Source organism: Uranotaenia lowii, chromosome 2 (genome assembly GCF_029784155.1).
Source record: "Uranotaenia lowii strain MFRU-FL chromosome 2, ASM2978415v1, whole genome shotgun sequence".
NCBI classification, from domain to species: domain Eukaryota; kingdom Metazoa; phylum Arthropoda; class Insecta; order Diptera; family Culicidae; genus Uranotaenia; species Uranotaenia lowii.
Genome location: NC_073692.1, coordinates 115,243,034 through 115,258,978, shown reverse-complemented (window position 1 = coordinate 115,258,978; position 15,945 = coordinate 115,243,034). Strand labels below are relative to the sequence as shown.

At 38.4% G+C, this 15,945-nt stretch overlaps 1 protein-coding gene and 1 non-coding gene across 2 annotated transcripts in view; both read left to right on the top strand.

Moving 5' to 3' along the window:
* Positions 1-15,945, top strand: part of LOC129748129 (centaurin-gamma-1A) — a 517,098-nt gene that overhangs the window by 389,404 nt on the left and 111,749 nt on the right. The gene's annotated exons all lie outside the window — the stretch shown is intronic.
* Trnam-cau (transfer RNA methionine (anticodon CAU)) lies at positions 1,545-1,616 on the top strand. The gene has a single exon. It is a non-coding gene; the product is annotated as a tRNA-Met (tRNA).

Sequence of the window (15,945 nt, the reverse complement as noted above, 5' to 3'; positions counted from 1 at the left end):
ATTTCCGTACGACGAAGCTAATGTTTTATAAAAATCTATGTGTATTATAATTTTATGGATTAAAACAAAAGTTAGGGTTGCCATACTATGAAGGCAGTTCATCCATGAGAAAAACTTGATCAAATCTGTTTTTAGATCTTCAAATCTCTCTTAAGATGTTAATCAGAGCTTTGATTTGAAGGTTCAATAATAAAAATCATTTATTTATTCTATTTAACCTGTTATTTTAGGATGGAGGCATTTTACAAACATGATGAAGGCACACAAAAACACTCTATTATTCCACTATATAATCATTATTAAACCTCCACAAAAGCTGAAATATGTTTTATTTCTTAAGTTCATTCGAATAAGAAACAAAAACTATCCTAGTTTTTGTTTTGAGCTTCTTTACGTATAATTTTAAAAAGTCGAAATATTACATCAAAATGTATCAAAACCTTGTATGATTTTTTAAATTTTTTTGAGTTTGTAAATTCATAAAATTCTTTCTTGCCATATGTTCTAAGCGTATCACCTTCAAAATGCATTGGTTAGATATGCTGTCTAGTCAGCCATTTCGTCAAACAGCCGTAGGCGCATTTAACCCGATAGGCCCATTTAGGAAACCTTTCCTCTACATGTTCTCCATACTTTCTCCATAAATACCTAATGTGCATTTGAAAAATATTTGTATAATTTTCACGAAAAAAAAACTTTATTTCAAATATCTCCAAAAATAAAAATTGAAATATTTGCAAAAAATCAGGTGTTTGCTAAAAATTAACAAAATTTGAATTCTTTGGAAAAAACTGAAGACCTCCGGTGCGATCCCGTCAGAGCATTATTCCTTGTCATATTTTCATTATACATACTGTTTTCTCGTTTTTTTCCCTCTTCGATTTTTTTTTTCAAAAAAAAAATTATACAAACTGTTCTAAAGAAGTTTGCAATCTCGAAACATATGTAGGTACTTTTCAAATTCGGGGCATTCTAAATAAAAAAAAAAAAGCAAAACGAATGTTTATTTATTAATATAAAATATTTAGGACACTTTTATCATTCGTATTAATGTCTTATCAGAACGGTTGTTTAGAGTAGATCCAAAAATGTATCCAATTTTTATACATTGAACGCAAGTGAAATTTTTGCTCCGCTGTCAACCAAAACATCTATCGATTTCCTCGCAAAAGTTTCCTTCCGTCGTCGCCCGACCACGAGGCTTCACTAAATGTGAGCACGTTTCCTCGGCATGGAACGTGTGCGTTTGCCAGGTTTGCGTTTTGCTGTGCTTTACAACCATCCTTTTTACCGACGCTATTTCGTCAGCCAAACAGAACGTTGTTGGTGCTGCTGTTGTTGTTGCCGTCTGTTTCGCATGGTCTATTTTTAGAAATACTTGCTTGCTTGCCTGTGCTGTTGTGTAGCTAGCAGAAGCAGAGACTGGAATGATGATAGCGGATTAGGAGGGTAGAAAATTCTCCGTGCTGCTGTTGTGAGTGCTTATTTTGGCCGGGTAGGGAAGGAAAATTTTGGTCCTTGATTTTTGTCGGTCCTTCAACGAGAGCAGAGTGGCGCAGTGGAAGCGTGCTGGGCCCATAACCCAGAGGTCCGTAGATCGAAACTACGTTCTGCTATGAGAGTATCTTTTTTTAAACATTTGCTTTTTATTCACAAAGAATTTATTTGAATAGATGAAAATGTAAAATAATAATGTATGAGATATAAAACTTTGAAATACATGATTTTGGAAAGCATCATTCAATAAGATGAAAATTTCAGAAAAATTTCATACCTACCTACCTAAGGGTCCAGCGCCGATTGACCGGCGCATAGGGCTGAGATAAAAGATCTCCACTGCTGGCGATCCGGAGCCAGCGTCTTCACTTGCTGCCAGCCAAGGTTCTCGTCAACTGTGCGGATTTCAGCGGCTAGACTTCGCCGCCACGAGCTTTTGGGCCTGCCTCTTCTTCGATGCCCATCTGGATTCCAGTCAAGCGCCTCTCTGCAAATCTCGTTTTCATCTCTTCGCAGCGTGTGCCCAATCCATCTCCACTTACGTTCCCGAATCTCGATTTCTAGCGCCTTTTGATGACACCGGCGATGAAGTTCAACGTTTGAGATCCAGTTGCCAGGCCACCAAGCGCGGATGATGTTCCGCAGGCAGCGATTCACAAAAACTTGCAGTTTTCGCGTCATCACCGCATATGTGCACCAAGTTTCACACCCGTACAGCAATACGGATTTGACGTTTGAGTTGAAGATTCGGATCTTAGTTCGTAGAGAGATCTGGCGTGACCGCCAGATGTTTCGGAGACTCGCAAACGCAAATCGGGCTTTTCTGATCCGGGTTTCGATGTCCTTCTTGGTACCACCATCAGGCGTAATCTGGCTACCAAGATACTGGAAGCACTCCACTGTCTCAACCTGTTGTCCAGCTACCACGAAATTGGAACGATTTTCTGTATTGATTTCCATCGACTTGGTCTTTCCGACATTGATTTTGAGACCTGCTGCCTTGGAGCTTTCGGTGAGGTCGTCGAGTTTGCTCTGCATGTCTTGTTGTGTTTGGGCGAGCAAAACAATATCGTCTGCCAGGTCAAGGTCGTTCAGTTGCTCCATGGTTGAAGGATTCCACGGCAATCCTCGGTTTAGTCTACAGTCAATCGATCCAGTCAAGATCTCATCCATTACGATGAGAAAAAGCAGCGGTGACAAAATACATCCTTGTCTCACTCCAGCAGTTACCGGGATTGGTTCGGACAAGACACCGTCGTGCAAGACCTTGCACGAAAATGCCTCGTACTGCGCTTCGATGAGATGGACTAGTTTCTCTGGGACCCCTCGTCGTCTAAGAGCAGCCCAGATGTTTTCGTGGTTCAGTCGGTCAAATGCTTTTTCGAAATCAACGAACACCAGCAGAAGAGAGTCCTGGAATTCGTTGATTTGTTCCAGTATTATTCGTAGCGTTGTGATGTGGTCCACACATGATCGTCCGGATCGGAATCCAGCTTGTTGCCGTCGGAGTGTAGCGTCGATTTTCTCCTGGATCCTGTTCAGGATCACTTTGCAGAGTACTTTGAGGGTTGTACAGATCAACGTTATGCCTCGCCAGTTACCGCACTCTGTCAGGTCTCCTTTCTTTGGGACCTTTACGAGGATACCCTGCATCCAGTCGGCCGGGAATGTTGCAGTATCCCAAATGTCAGCGAAAAGACGGTGCAACATTTGTGCTGACAAGGCAGGGTCGGCTTTGAGCATTTCAGCAGGAATGCAATCGATTCCAGGCGCTTTGTTGGATTTCATGCTTTTGATTGCCGCTTCTATTTCAGCCAGCGAGGGCGCTTCCGAGTTGACGCCATTTATGCGACTTACTGTGGGCGCCTCGAGCTGCGGGTTCTGTTGGCCATTGCTATTTGTAACTCGGAAAAGTTGTTCAAAATGCTCAGTCCAACGCTTGAGCTGATCTGTTCGATCTGTCAGCAGCTGACCTGCTCGGTCTTTCAGCGGCATTCTTGCATTAGTCCTTGCACCACTGAGGCGGCGAGAAATATCATATAATAATCGGATATCTCCAATGGCGGCGGCTCTTTCTCCCTCTTCGGCTAGGGAGTTTGTCCAGGCTCTCTTGTCTCGTCTACAAGCTCGTTTAACTGCCTTTTCCAGCTCCGCATATCGTAAGCGGGCGGCTGCTTTGGCTGACCCGGTACATGCCTGCTCAATTCCGACTTTCGCCTTTCTCCGATCATCGATCATCATCCAGGTTTCATCCGACATCCATTCACTTCTTCTTCCACGAACTTTACCGAGAGTACCATGGCTCGTCGTGATAAAGGCATTCTTGATTCCACACCACTGTTCTTCGACTGTTCCGTCTGTCGGCAACTCCAAGGCTCGGGATTCTAGCTGTTCAATGTATGCCCTTTTCACCTCTGGATTCTCCAACCGGCGGACGTCGTATCGACACCCGACTTTCTCCTCGCGCCGTTGGACACGCGCAACCCTCAGTCGTATCTCGCCAAGGACGAGGTGATGGTCGGATGCAATGTCTGCGCTTCGTTTGTTGCGGACATCAAGAAGGCTCCTTCTCCATTTTCGACTGATGCAGATGTGGTCAATTTGATTTTCTGTTCGGCCATCTCGGGATACCCAAGTGACCTTATGTGCTGGTCGATGGGGGAAGAGCGATCCACCGATCACCATGTTGTTGTTGCCACAAAATTCTACAAACAGTTCTCCGTTTTCGCTCATCTGTCCTAGGCCATGGCGCCCCATGATGCGCTCAAAGTCCTGATTATCGGAGCCAATCTTTGCGTTGAAGTCGCCTAAGTGGATTTGAATGTCACCCTTCGGAATTCTGAAATTTCATAGGAAAAATTTCATAGGATAATAGTTTTTGTCAAACTTTTTTCCCAAATCAAGATTTCCTTTCCTGGTTTAACGGATTACATACAAACTTCATATTTCAGCATTTCAGTCACGTCATAGTTCGGTTCACGTGAGCAAATTACAACATTCACGTTGAACCTTTCATAATTCCGGGCAACTCTCGACTCGTCAGCCTGTCGATTGTTGTCCTTCGCTAATTTAATCCCCACACACGTTTTGCCTAGAATATTCGCCAAGAAACAAAAAGATGCCGAAAAGAGAAAAAAAAGGAAAACATGATATCAACCAATATTATGGCTTTTCGGCAAACCCTCCAATTAGTCTCAGACTATCGGTCGAAAATCGGTCCAGTTCTCATTCACATCACCCAAGCTAAAAGGAATCGCTGTTGCCTGGCGTGGCCTGGAACACATTTTTCCGGGGCCATCGATTGCTGTAATTTATTTACTGTGGTATGGTAAGATTCCTGAATGAGAGGGGTCCGTCAAAAAGCCTTTTGTTCTTCCTTCCAGGATTTTTCTTGTCTTGCCAATGTGCGCCTGTAAGAATGTACTTATTATTGTTTATTTATAATTTATTGGACGATAAATAATAACCGAACGGACGGCCCAGTTTTCCGTTTAAAGTTTTTTTCGCTCTCTATATCGATTGGGTGTCCCGTGCTAGCTTTGGTTGGGAACTTGCCGAAAAGTTGGGCTGTCTTCGGGTCGATTCTGTCCATTGTCCTAGTTTCTCTAGACTTCCCCATCAGTGACAGGCTGCGGATCTGCATTTCGACTGCTGCAATCGGCAGCGAGAAGAAAAACATTCAATGGAAGCTGGCGAGCGAATGTGCGGTTAATTTCATGGCTCATATCTTACTACCTAATGCAAGTCTGAAATCGTGAAAGAACAAGTCGGAACGGAATAATTAAAAGTTCCTGAAGGAGGATCTCATGTCGTACCGGAACAATCACAGAGGCTAATCAATCGTTTCAAAGGGGAAATATATTCATGTTGAGGCAGAACAAAGATTTAATAACAAAAATTCCATTCCAAAGAACGTACAATTTTCTTTTTTCAAGCTCAGATTTACTAGGATTGCTTCATAATTATTTTATTTTACAAAGTATTCCGTCTCACGACATACATAACTTGATGAACATAATTCCTGAAATTAACTCGGTCCAAGGCAACCGTTCTCCAATTTCTCGGGCATTTGATTTGCCGAAAAGTCGTCCGGCATTCTCGCAACATGTCCTCCCTAGCGTATCCGGTAAGCCTTCCCGCCTTCTGGATACTGGGTTCGCCGTAGAGTCGTGCGAGCTCGTGGTTCATCCTTCGCCTCCACACTCCGTTCTCGTAAACGCTGGCAAAGATGGTTCTTTACACTCGTCACTCGAATACTCCGAGTGTACGCAGTGATGAGCATCATGAACAGGTTACACTTCGTACGAGGGCTAAGTCTTCTCGAAGTCACGGTCGATCGTGTCGTATGCGGCTTTGAAGTCGATGAATAGATAGTGTGTAGGGATTTGGTGTTGGCATTTTTGAAGGGCTTTCCGTAGTGTGAAGATCTGGTCCGTCGTAGACCGTCACTCCATGAAGCCGGTCTGATGACTCCTCACGAACGTGTTTGATTGTGGCGCTAGGCGGCGGAGTAGGATTTGGTACATCCGGAGCATCAACCGGTGTAGGCAATCGGCCAACTTGTCCGGGCCCATTTTGGTGAGGTCAGCTGCGATGCCATCCTTCCCAGCTGACTTGTTGCTATTCAGCTGGCTTCCTTAACTCCACTCATCGTTGGAAGTGGTTCCACCTCGTCGTTGGCTAAGCCGGCGATGTAGCATCTCCCATTGTCTTGGTCCCCTGTATATGACCGGTTAAGGTGTTCATTGAAGTGCTGCTTCCACCATTTGATCAACTCACGATTGTCCGTTAGGAGACCTCCGTCTTTATCCCGACACATTTCTCTTATAATTTTCGTGTCTTTGAAAACGATGCAGCTGCTTCAGCTTCAGCTTCTCTCTCGCTTTTTCTCTTGGAAAATGTCGTTTCGTCGGGCCCGTTCCACATGCTCGATGACGTTTTCCGCAACGCTGTCGATGGCTGCTTTGATGGTATCCCAACAGTCCTCGAGAGGGGCTTCGTCAAGCTCGCCCTCTGCCGGCAGCGCTGCTTCGAGCGATTGCGCGTAGTCTGCCGCGACCTCAAGTATTTTCAGTCGTGCACTATTTAACCGAGGCGGGCGTCGGTTTCGTATGTTGTTCACTACGAAGAGTTTCGGGCGCCTCTTCACCATCACATGATAGTGGTCCGACTCGATGTTGGCGCTTCGACAGGATCTGACGTCGATGATGTCCGAGAATTGTCGGCTGTCTATCGAAACGTGGTCGATCTGTGATTTTTGTCGGTGCGAAATCTATAAGTCTGAGGCCGTTTTCGTTGGTCAGCTGATGCACGCTGAACCTTTTCATTTGTTGGTTCGAATTCCTCCTCCTGGCCGACCTGAGCTACCCCGATGGCCTCACTATCTCACAGGAGGATCGTGACGTTGTTGTTATGGTTTCCGAACCCCACCAGGACGTTGTTGTACGCCGACCACGTGGAGATTGAGAATCGGAGTTGTAAGACAAGAGGTGATATGACCACTGCGCGTAGATTGGGTGTATGCCCAAGCAACCAAAAGTTCGGATATCGATTAAGTAAAGAACGCATAAGTTCACAAAGAGCTGCACAAAAGTTCTATGGAACTTTTTTTGCTGTTCAATATGCTGTTTCGAGGTCCATGGAACGTCATTCTTTATCAAGTTCAGCCAAAACTCAAAAAAAGCTTTGAAGTACTGTTTTGGTTTCTATTTCTACTGTTTGGGAACTTTGAGGTTGGTATGAAGAAAAACAATCTACTTGTTACGTACTTCTCATTTTTTCAACATCAAGTAGCTATCAAAGGGTTGCAGTACTTTTGTACAGCTCAATAGTTCGTAAAAAATCTCTGTTGTGCTCTTTTGTAAACTTGAAAGTTTTAAATTAGTTCCAACGAGCTGTCAATAGCAACTTTGCAATATAGAAACTTTGAGATAGATTTAAAGGCGTAATTCTACTTGTTTCAAACTTTAACCCGTATTTGCATAAACAAACATATCGTCACTTAGGAAACGACAATGTGAAGTACACATTTAGTTCCTTTTTATGTTTGAGGATCGACAGATTTTGTGTTTTTCCTAGGAAATACTGGTTTGTAGTCTATTTTAGAGCAAAAACGATTTTTGTTTTATGTATTCAACGTTTCAAACCGTTTTGGATATTCTTCAGAACTAAAAAAATTGTATTTTAACGTAATTTATGGCCGATTACAAAATATTTGTTGTAAGATGATTTAGGTAATTAGGTAAAGTGTCGTTTTCTTGTTGTTGTCGACTCAGCTGATCTTGTAAAGCTGTCTATTTATCTTTTTTTTTAATTTTCCGAATTAATTCGTATATTATTACAAAACGGATTGAAACGTTGGATACATGAAACAAAAATCGTTTTTTCTCTGAAATAGACTGCAAGCCGGAATTTCCTAGGAAAAACAGATTTAGTTCCGGAAGAACTGTTTAACAACTTGAAAGTGGCAATGGAGTAGATTTTAAGAACCGAAGAGTCGTTTTGAAGAAAATCATCATCAAGAAAAATCGTTGCTCATAGAGCAGCAAGTATGTTGCTCGATATTCAAGCGGTGAGCTCGGGTTTGAGGCTTGGTAAGAATATCCACTTTTAAGTACTTAAACATTAAATTTTTTCGTAAATAAATCGTAACTTTAGAAAATTGGTCCTTAACCCAAAAGCTTAATTCGTTGTCATCGATGGTTAAAATTTTTGAATTTTTTTAAGAGTTTGGTAGATCAAACTTAGTTGATTTGGGCATAAAATAAGCCTTTTCTAGGCAAGTCTTCCATTTCTTAAAAAAAAAATTATTCTTGACTCAAATCAAACCAGCCTTATCTTTCAAACTATTTTGCAAATTCAATCAATTCAAACCTTTAATAAAAAAAAAACGTCAATTTAAAAAATATTAAAAATATAATACTATTCTCGATGCAAACCAAGCTTGCCGAAATCACAGAAAAATCTGTAATTTCACAGAATTTTGAGCAAATTTTCGTCACAGAATCTGTGTCACAGAACACAGAATTTTGAAATATTCACAGATTTCACAGAATTTTTGCATTTTGAATGGATTTCAAAAATTATAATTTTTTTTGGCCTTTTATATCGGCCAAGATAAGATTTCTTCCTTTAAATTTGAAAAGTATGATAAAGTTGGTAATGTTAATTGATTTTTCCTAACTAAAATGTTGAAAAGACCTCATTTAAATATCATGAACTTCCAATGAAATTAAAGAAAATAGCATCACAGAAAACCATCACAGAATTTTTGGGTAAAATCACAGAAAGTCAGAATTTTTTTTTCTCAAAAACACAGAATTTATTTCGGCAACCTTGATGCAAACTTAAACCAAATGAATGGTTTTAATATAAAATTTGGCTTTTAAAAAAAATTGCAAAATCAACACATTGCGGACCAAATTCGAAATATCTTTTATTTTTAGCTTGTTAAACAATACATTGAGGAAATGTAGAATTTTGTGCAGATTTTTGTAGATGAAGAAGACTCGAATTCTACTCATTATTTGTGATTTTCAGCTGAATTGTGTTCACAAACTAATTTTGTTTAAAAAATTGAAATCTGGTAATTGAATTGACAAGAAATCTTAACACATAAAAGACCGAAAAAATATATGGCGAGAAACACCGAAATTCGGCATTCTATATCTCAGAAACTTCTGGACAAAATTTTACAAATTTAGCTTTTTTAAGTTACCGCAAATATTGTGTTCAATTTTGTTGAATAAAGTTAAACACTTAAATTCAGTCCATTCGAGTTATAAATGCTTCGAAGTATGGCACACTGTTGGCAAGCTAGAAAACGAGATATCTTATATTTGGTTCGCAATGTGTTAAAATCTCTTGAATTCCTTAACAATCCTGATCTTTTTTTGAATTTTGAATCTGTATTCTGAATCTTAATTCAAAAATTACGCTTTGAATCTGTAGCCAAATTTTCAAACGATTTCTGAAATGAACAAAGACTATGATTTCTGAAATGTACAAAGATTACGATTCCCGAATCTTATTCCAGATCAGAATGTTATGAGCCAAGCTTTAGAGCCCTCATTCATGAATTTATTAATTAAATTCTGTAGTTCAGATTTAATCTTAATTCACTGTTCAAATTATTTTTTATTAATCTGTATTGTGAATTTGAATTAAAATATGAATTTACAAAGATCTGAATCTGACTTTTCAATTTTGGATTGCCATTTCGAAGCTAATATTAGAATATTAGAATTTTGTATAAGTATAAGGTTTGAGAACTCGATCTCGATGATCTCGAAAAACATGATTCAAATTTGATATGAAATTCACCAAATCTGAATCAAGATTTCGAAGAAGCTTTTAAATTCTAATTTCTTATGATTATTCGTACTAAATATCAAGAATCCCGAACTGGATTCAGAATCGGAAATACGAGAAAAGAAATACAATTTTGGTTTTGGGAGTTATGGAATCAGAACCTCCAAAATGGGTTTAATTTAATTCAAAATTTAATATTCAGACCTGAATTTCGATGAACAAGTGAGAAAGTTTTGAAAAAGTGTAGCAGAATTTTGGACTTGAGATAGGTTTTTGAGGTTTTGGCATAAGTTTTTAGTCTAGATTGTTACTCCTCCTTACTCTATTATCATAATTTGGTTCTGAATTTAAAATTTTGAGTGTAGAGTAGAATACCTCGCTTGCCTTTTTGGATCCTCGTGGGGGGGGGGGCTTAACCCCCAAACCCCCCCCCCCTTTCCTACGGCCATGGTCTTTAGCATTAAGTCACAGAAGGATGATTTGCCAATCGTTGCACAGCTAAGCACATGATTTTGGTTTTTATGCTGCACTCGATTTTTTTTGTCGATTGCTTTCATACAGGATTCAAGTTCAAGTGATCAAAAAAGTGCCGTAAAAATTTAACAAATCATTTGAACCGGCTTGTCGGTGCCCAATAGTTGCACAGGCAAATTTTATGTTGTGCCTAATGATGTCCGATTTTTTTTTCCAATGGTTGCACATTTAAAAAATCTTCTTAAAGCTCAGTCACCATGTGATCAAAGAGGGTGATATTTGTTACGGAAGTTTGTTATGAGAACTTCCAGGTTCAAATGAAATCCAATTTGCAGACGGCCCCTTTTAAAGGGGTCTTCCATATAAACCGTCCCATGCACAATGAGATAATCGGATTCAAAATCTAAAAAAAAAGGGAGCTACCATTTTGAGAATCTGGAATAGCATTTCTCACGTGAAATTCCTCAGAAACTCAAATATGCCGCTGAATTTAACCGGATTCATATGAATGAAGTGTTATTTGACCTTATTTGCCCAGTATTGAACTTTTTTTATATGTTCTACCAACATGAAATTTTGTGTCATTGAAATTCCATAGAAGGAACTGAAAGATATTTAAAACTTTTTTTTAAAGTGCCTATTTACAGGTAAAAGGATAAAAGGGCGCTATCTGTTTTGCCCCCCTTTACTCCTATGTAAGAAAATGTGATTTTACAAAATAATTGCTTTAAGGCTCACTTGGAAGGCGATCGATTTTTACATCATGAATTAAAATTTAGAGCTTAAAAATGGACTCAACCACACCCAGAGTTTCAGATCATTCGTCTGATTTATTGAATAAATCTTTTCAAAAAGTTAATTTATTTTGAATATCTTTTTCATGAAAGTGGGATTATTTGTACTGAATGTAACCTCTGTAGATTTTCATACATCTTGAAGAAACATTTATTTCACATTGAAATCTTTCTCAACAATTTTCCAGCAGAAAAACTGTTTTGATCAAACTAAAATTCACGAAGTTATGACTGTTTATTTTCTGAATAAAAAGAGCCAAATAAAGCTTTACTCAAATGTCTCGGGTCTAGCTTGACGGAAGATTTGAATTTCTGAGAAAATTGCTCTTGATAAGAAATATTTCGGATCTTCCAACCTTGGACTTCGAGTTTTTTGGGATTAAGGGTCAGAGTTTTTATACTTTACAATGTTTTGACAAGATTATTATCAAAAGCAAGGGGTTCGCTGTTGACATGGAATACAGTTCTTCAAGATTTGTGGTCTCGAAATTTGAGAAACAGAGTTTTCAAAAACAATCTTTAGATTTTTTGCATTAAATGTGAGTGAATAGCAGGGATAAAGGATTTAAAAATAAATCTGATTAATTAAAAGAATCCCTCAAAGCCAAAGCAGTTTGAGTGACTATGACATTTTTCAGATAATGTAAAATAGCCCGATTTTTCAATACAAATATATGTTTTTCAACAAGTTTAATAATCTCAAAACTTCAATTTAAATATTTGAAGAAAGATAAAATATATTTTTAGAATATGAAGTGTCATTGAATAAAGGTTGAATTATTGAAAATCAACATTGAGTGCATAAAATATGAAATTCTGAGTGGAAAACTGTTAATTAGAGCATTTAAATTACAAAAATTAATAGTTAAATGGAAATATCCAATTTTCGGAAATTTGTAAGGAAGAAGAAATTTTTGCATATGAAATCATCCAGGAAATTCAAATAAGCTTGAAATGCAGTTTTTCTTTGATTACATATTGATTTTACCAATTCTTATGCTTCATTTTTGCCAACATGAGAAGAAGAAAAGTTTTTCACGAAAAAAAAATTATAACCATTTCAAATTAAAAAATCAAAACCCATTAAAAAGTATTGTTAAACTACAGGCTTGCTGGAGCTTTCGATAATTTCATGAAATTTCATTTGGAAAGGTTATATAAATCATCAAACTCATTGGCTATGCACAGTAGTTAATTGCGATTTTTTCATTTTCATCTTACGGTTAACCACCTTTCAAATTAACAATCAAAACCATCGAAATTTTTATTTTGAACATTTTTTATGACATCGAATATTATTTATAGGGTACAAGTTAGGATTGGTTTTTGTTCACATTAAATGTATTGAAAGTACCAAAAAATATTTCAAAAATTAAAAAAAAATAAGTTTTTTAATCTTTTAATACATCTGTGGTGATTTTTGACTGAAAATTGTCATTTCCCGTAAGAATCAAAACACGTTGCGCTTATTCAGGGATAATTTATTGAGTCCTGAATTTTCCAAATATTTTATTGCTATTTGTGACAGTATAAACAATCATAAAAAGTTTTTGGAGGTTTACAAATTCATAAATTTGAAATTTCAATAGAAATTTTGCAGCGGACTTATGTACAACAATAGGGCAGGAGATCGGATATTTTTTTTGGTTATGTATGGATCGTCATTTTTTTTTCAAAATCATCAAATTGTCCAACAAACGTTTCATAAAGAAAACCGATACGAAAAATTATTTGTTCTGACGTAAAACCTTATTTGCCTGCCGTAGATGGAATCTTAAGGTTTTGTTTAACAATCAGCACAAAAATCGCGCAAAAAAAACAAGAAAAATTAAAACTGTCGTTAGATGCATATTTTACAGCAGAAAATATCGCAAAAGCCTGATTTCATCAGTAAACATTCCTATTAACATGATTCTGTTTTATTTTTGGGAAAAAAATGAAAATCAGCTGCAATATTGGTAATTTAAGTCATTCTGTGCAACAATGAGTAAGGGGGCAACGATTGGCAAATCACCTAGTCATATTTGGTAAACTGGAACTTTTCATTATAGCCAAAAAATCGTTTTTTTTTCTGTACCAGTACTTGTGGTGTAACAAGGCCGATTTAAAAATGAACATCTAATGAAAATGGACTGTTCAACACTAGGAATAGTTCGTCTAATGAAAGGGACATACCACATTAGGGGAAAGGTTTCCTAAATGGGCCTATCGGGTTAAATGACCCTACGGCTGTTTGATGAAATGGCTGACTAGACAGCTTACCTGACCACTGCATTTTGAGGGTGATATGCTTAGAACATAAGGCAGGAAAGAATTTTATGAATTCACAAACTCAAAAAAATTTAAAAAATCATACAAGGATTTGATAAATTTTGATGTAATATTTCGACTTTTAAAAATTATACGTAAAGAAGCTTAAAACAAAAACTAGGATGGTTTTTGTTTCTTACTCAAATGAACTTAAGAAATTAAACATATTTAAGCTTTTGTGGAGGTTTAATAATGATTATATAGTAAAATAATAGAGTGTTTTTGTATGCCCCCATCATGTTTGTAAAATGCCTCCATCCTGAAATAACAGGTTAAATAGAATAAATAAATGATTTTTATCATTGAACCTTCAAATCTAAGCTCTGAATAACATCTTTAGAGAGAATTGAAGATCTAAAAACAGATTTGATAAAGTTTTTCTCATGGATGAACTGCCTCCATAGTATGGCAACCGTAACTTTTGTTTTCTTCCATAAAATTATAATATACATAGATTTTTATAAAATTTCAACTTTGTCGTACGGAAATTATTACTTTCTAGCAGTTTCAATGAAATTATACGGAAATATTTCCCAAAAAACAGAAATTTTGTTCAAAACATAAATAGGCGCATTTAGCCCGCACGGTTTGAGGTTCGGCATTTTAGACAACACTTACAATAAAATCGTTTTCTCGGAAACAGATGAAAATTTTAACATAAAAATTACTCCATTCTATAGAAAACAGATGCCTGCACGCGTGTATCTAGTTTTTGTACACATATTCGATGTGGTATTTGATTGCAGTTTTCGCGTCGTCACCGCATATGTGCACCAAGTTTCACACCCATACAGCAATACGGATTTGACGTTTGAGTTGAAGATTCGGATCTTAGTTCGTAGAGAGATCTGGCGTGAGCGCCAGATGTTTCGGAGACTCGCAAACGCAAATCGGGCCTTTCTGATCCGGATTTCGATGTCCTTCTTGGTACCACCATCAGGCGTAATCTGGCTACCAAGATACTGGAAGCACTCCACTGTCTCAACCTGTTGTCCAGCTACCACAAAATTGGAACAATTTTCTGTGTTGATTTATATCGACTTGGTCTTTCCGACATTGATTTTGAGACTTGCTGCCTTGGAGCTTTCGGTGAGGTCGTCGAGTTTGCTCTGCATGTCTTGTTGTGTTTGGGCGAGCAAAACAATATCGTCTGCCAGGTCAAGGTCGTTCAGTTGCTCAATTGCTGAAGGATTCCACGGCAATCCTCGGTTTGGTCTACAGTCAATCGATCCAGTCAAGATCTCATCCATTACGATGAGAAAAAGCAGCGGTGACAAAATACATCCCTGTCTCAATCCAGCAGTTACCGGGATTGGTTCGGACAAGACACCGTCGTGCAAGACCTTGCACGAAAATGCCTCGTACTGTGCTTCGATGAGATGGACTAGTTTCTCTGGGACCCCTCGTCGTCTAAGAGCAGCCCAGATGTTTTCGTGGTTAAGTCGGTCAAATGCTTTTTCGAAATCCCCGGATTACAGTAATAGGATTTTCGAGTTCAGATTTGAAATTAATGTTTCTCTTCATTTAGCCATGTGCAAATTAAATTAGACAATAATTCAATTTTAAAGATGAGATTTCAAGTTTATAATCAGATTAAAATCTCGGATCCAATTTTTTCCTTTATATTTCGGATACAGAACTCACATTAGAAATAAAGAATCAGAATCTCAATTGGATTCAAAATGGCTCTATCTTTTTTTCCATAATCACCATATATTTAACTTCCAAGTTCACGAAATTCACGAAATTCTGATTTAGTGATTAGAAGCAATTTAGACCCATTGTGAAAGACTTCCACTATCTTAAATATAAATATGATTTTATATTTATTTCGAGGACGAGATTATAATTTATTTTATTTACATAGTATTCCACCTCACGGCATAACTTGATGAACATAATTTCTTAAATTCATTCGGTCCATGGCAACCGTTCTTCAATTTCTCGGACATCCCACATGTGCTAGGTCACGCTCCACATAGTCTAACCACCTCGCTCGTTGCCCCCCTGCTCGTCTCGTTCCTACCGGAATCGTGGCAAACACCTTTTTTGCAGGACAGTCGTCCGGCATTCTTGCAACATGTCCTCACCAGCGTATCCTGCCAGCCTTCACAACCTTCTGGATACTGGGTTCGCCGTAAAGTCGCGGGAGCTCGTGGTTTATACTTCGCATCCACACTCCGTTTTCCTGCACGCCGCCAAAGATGGTTCTTAACACTCGTCGCTCGAATACTCCGAGTGTACGCAGGTCCTGCTCGTGCAATATCCATGTCTCGTGTCTGTAGAGAATAACCGGTCTAATGAGCGTCATGTACAGGTTACACTTCATGCGAGAGCTAAATTTTCTCGACCGCAGTTGCATGTGGAGTCCATAGTAAATAGGAACGACTTCCGCTGATCATTCGTCGCCGGATCTCACGACTGGTGCCATTGTCTGCGGTCACCAGTGAGCCAAGATAGACAATGTCTTCGACAATCTCCAGCTCGTCGCCGTCGATTGTGACCTTGTTATTACTGGACAGGCGGGTTCGGTCGGTCTCGGATCCACAGGCCGGAATAT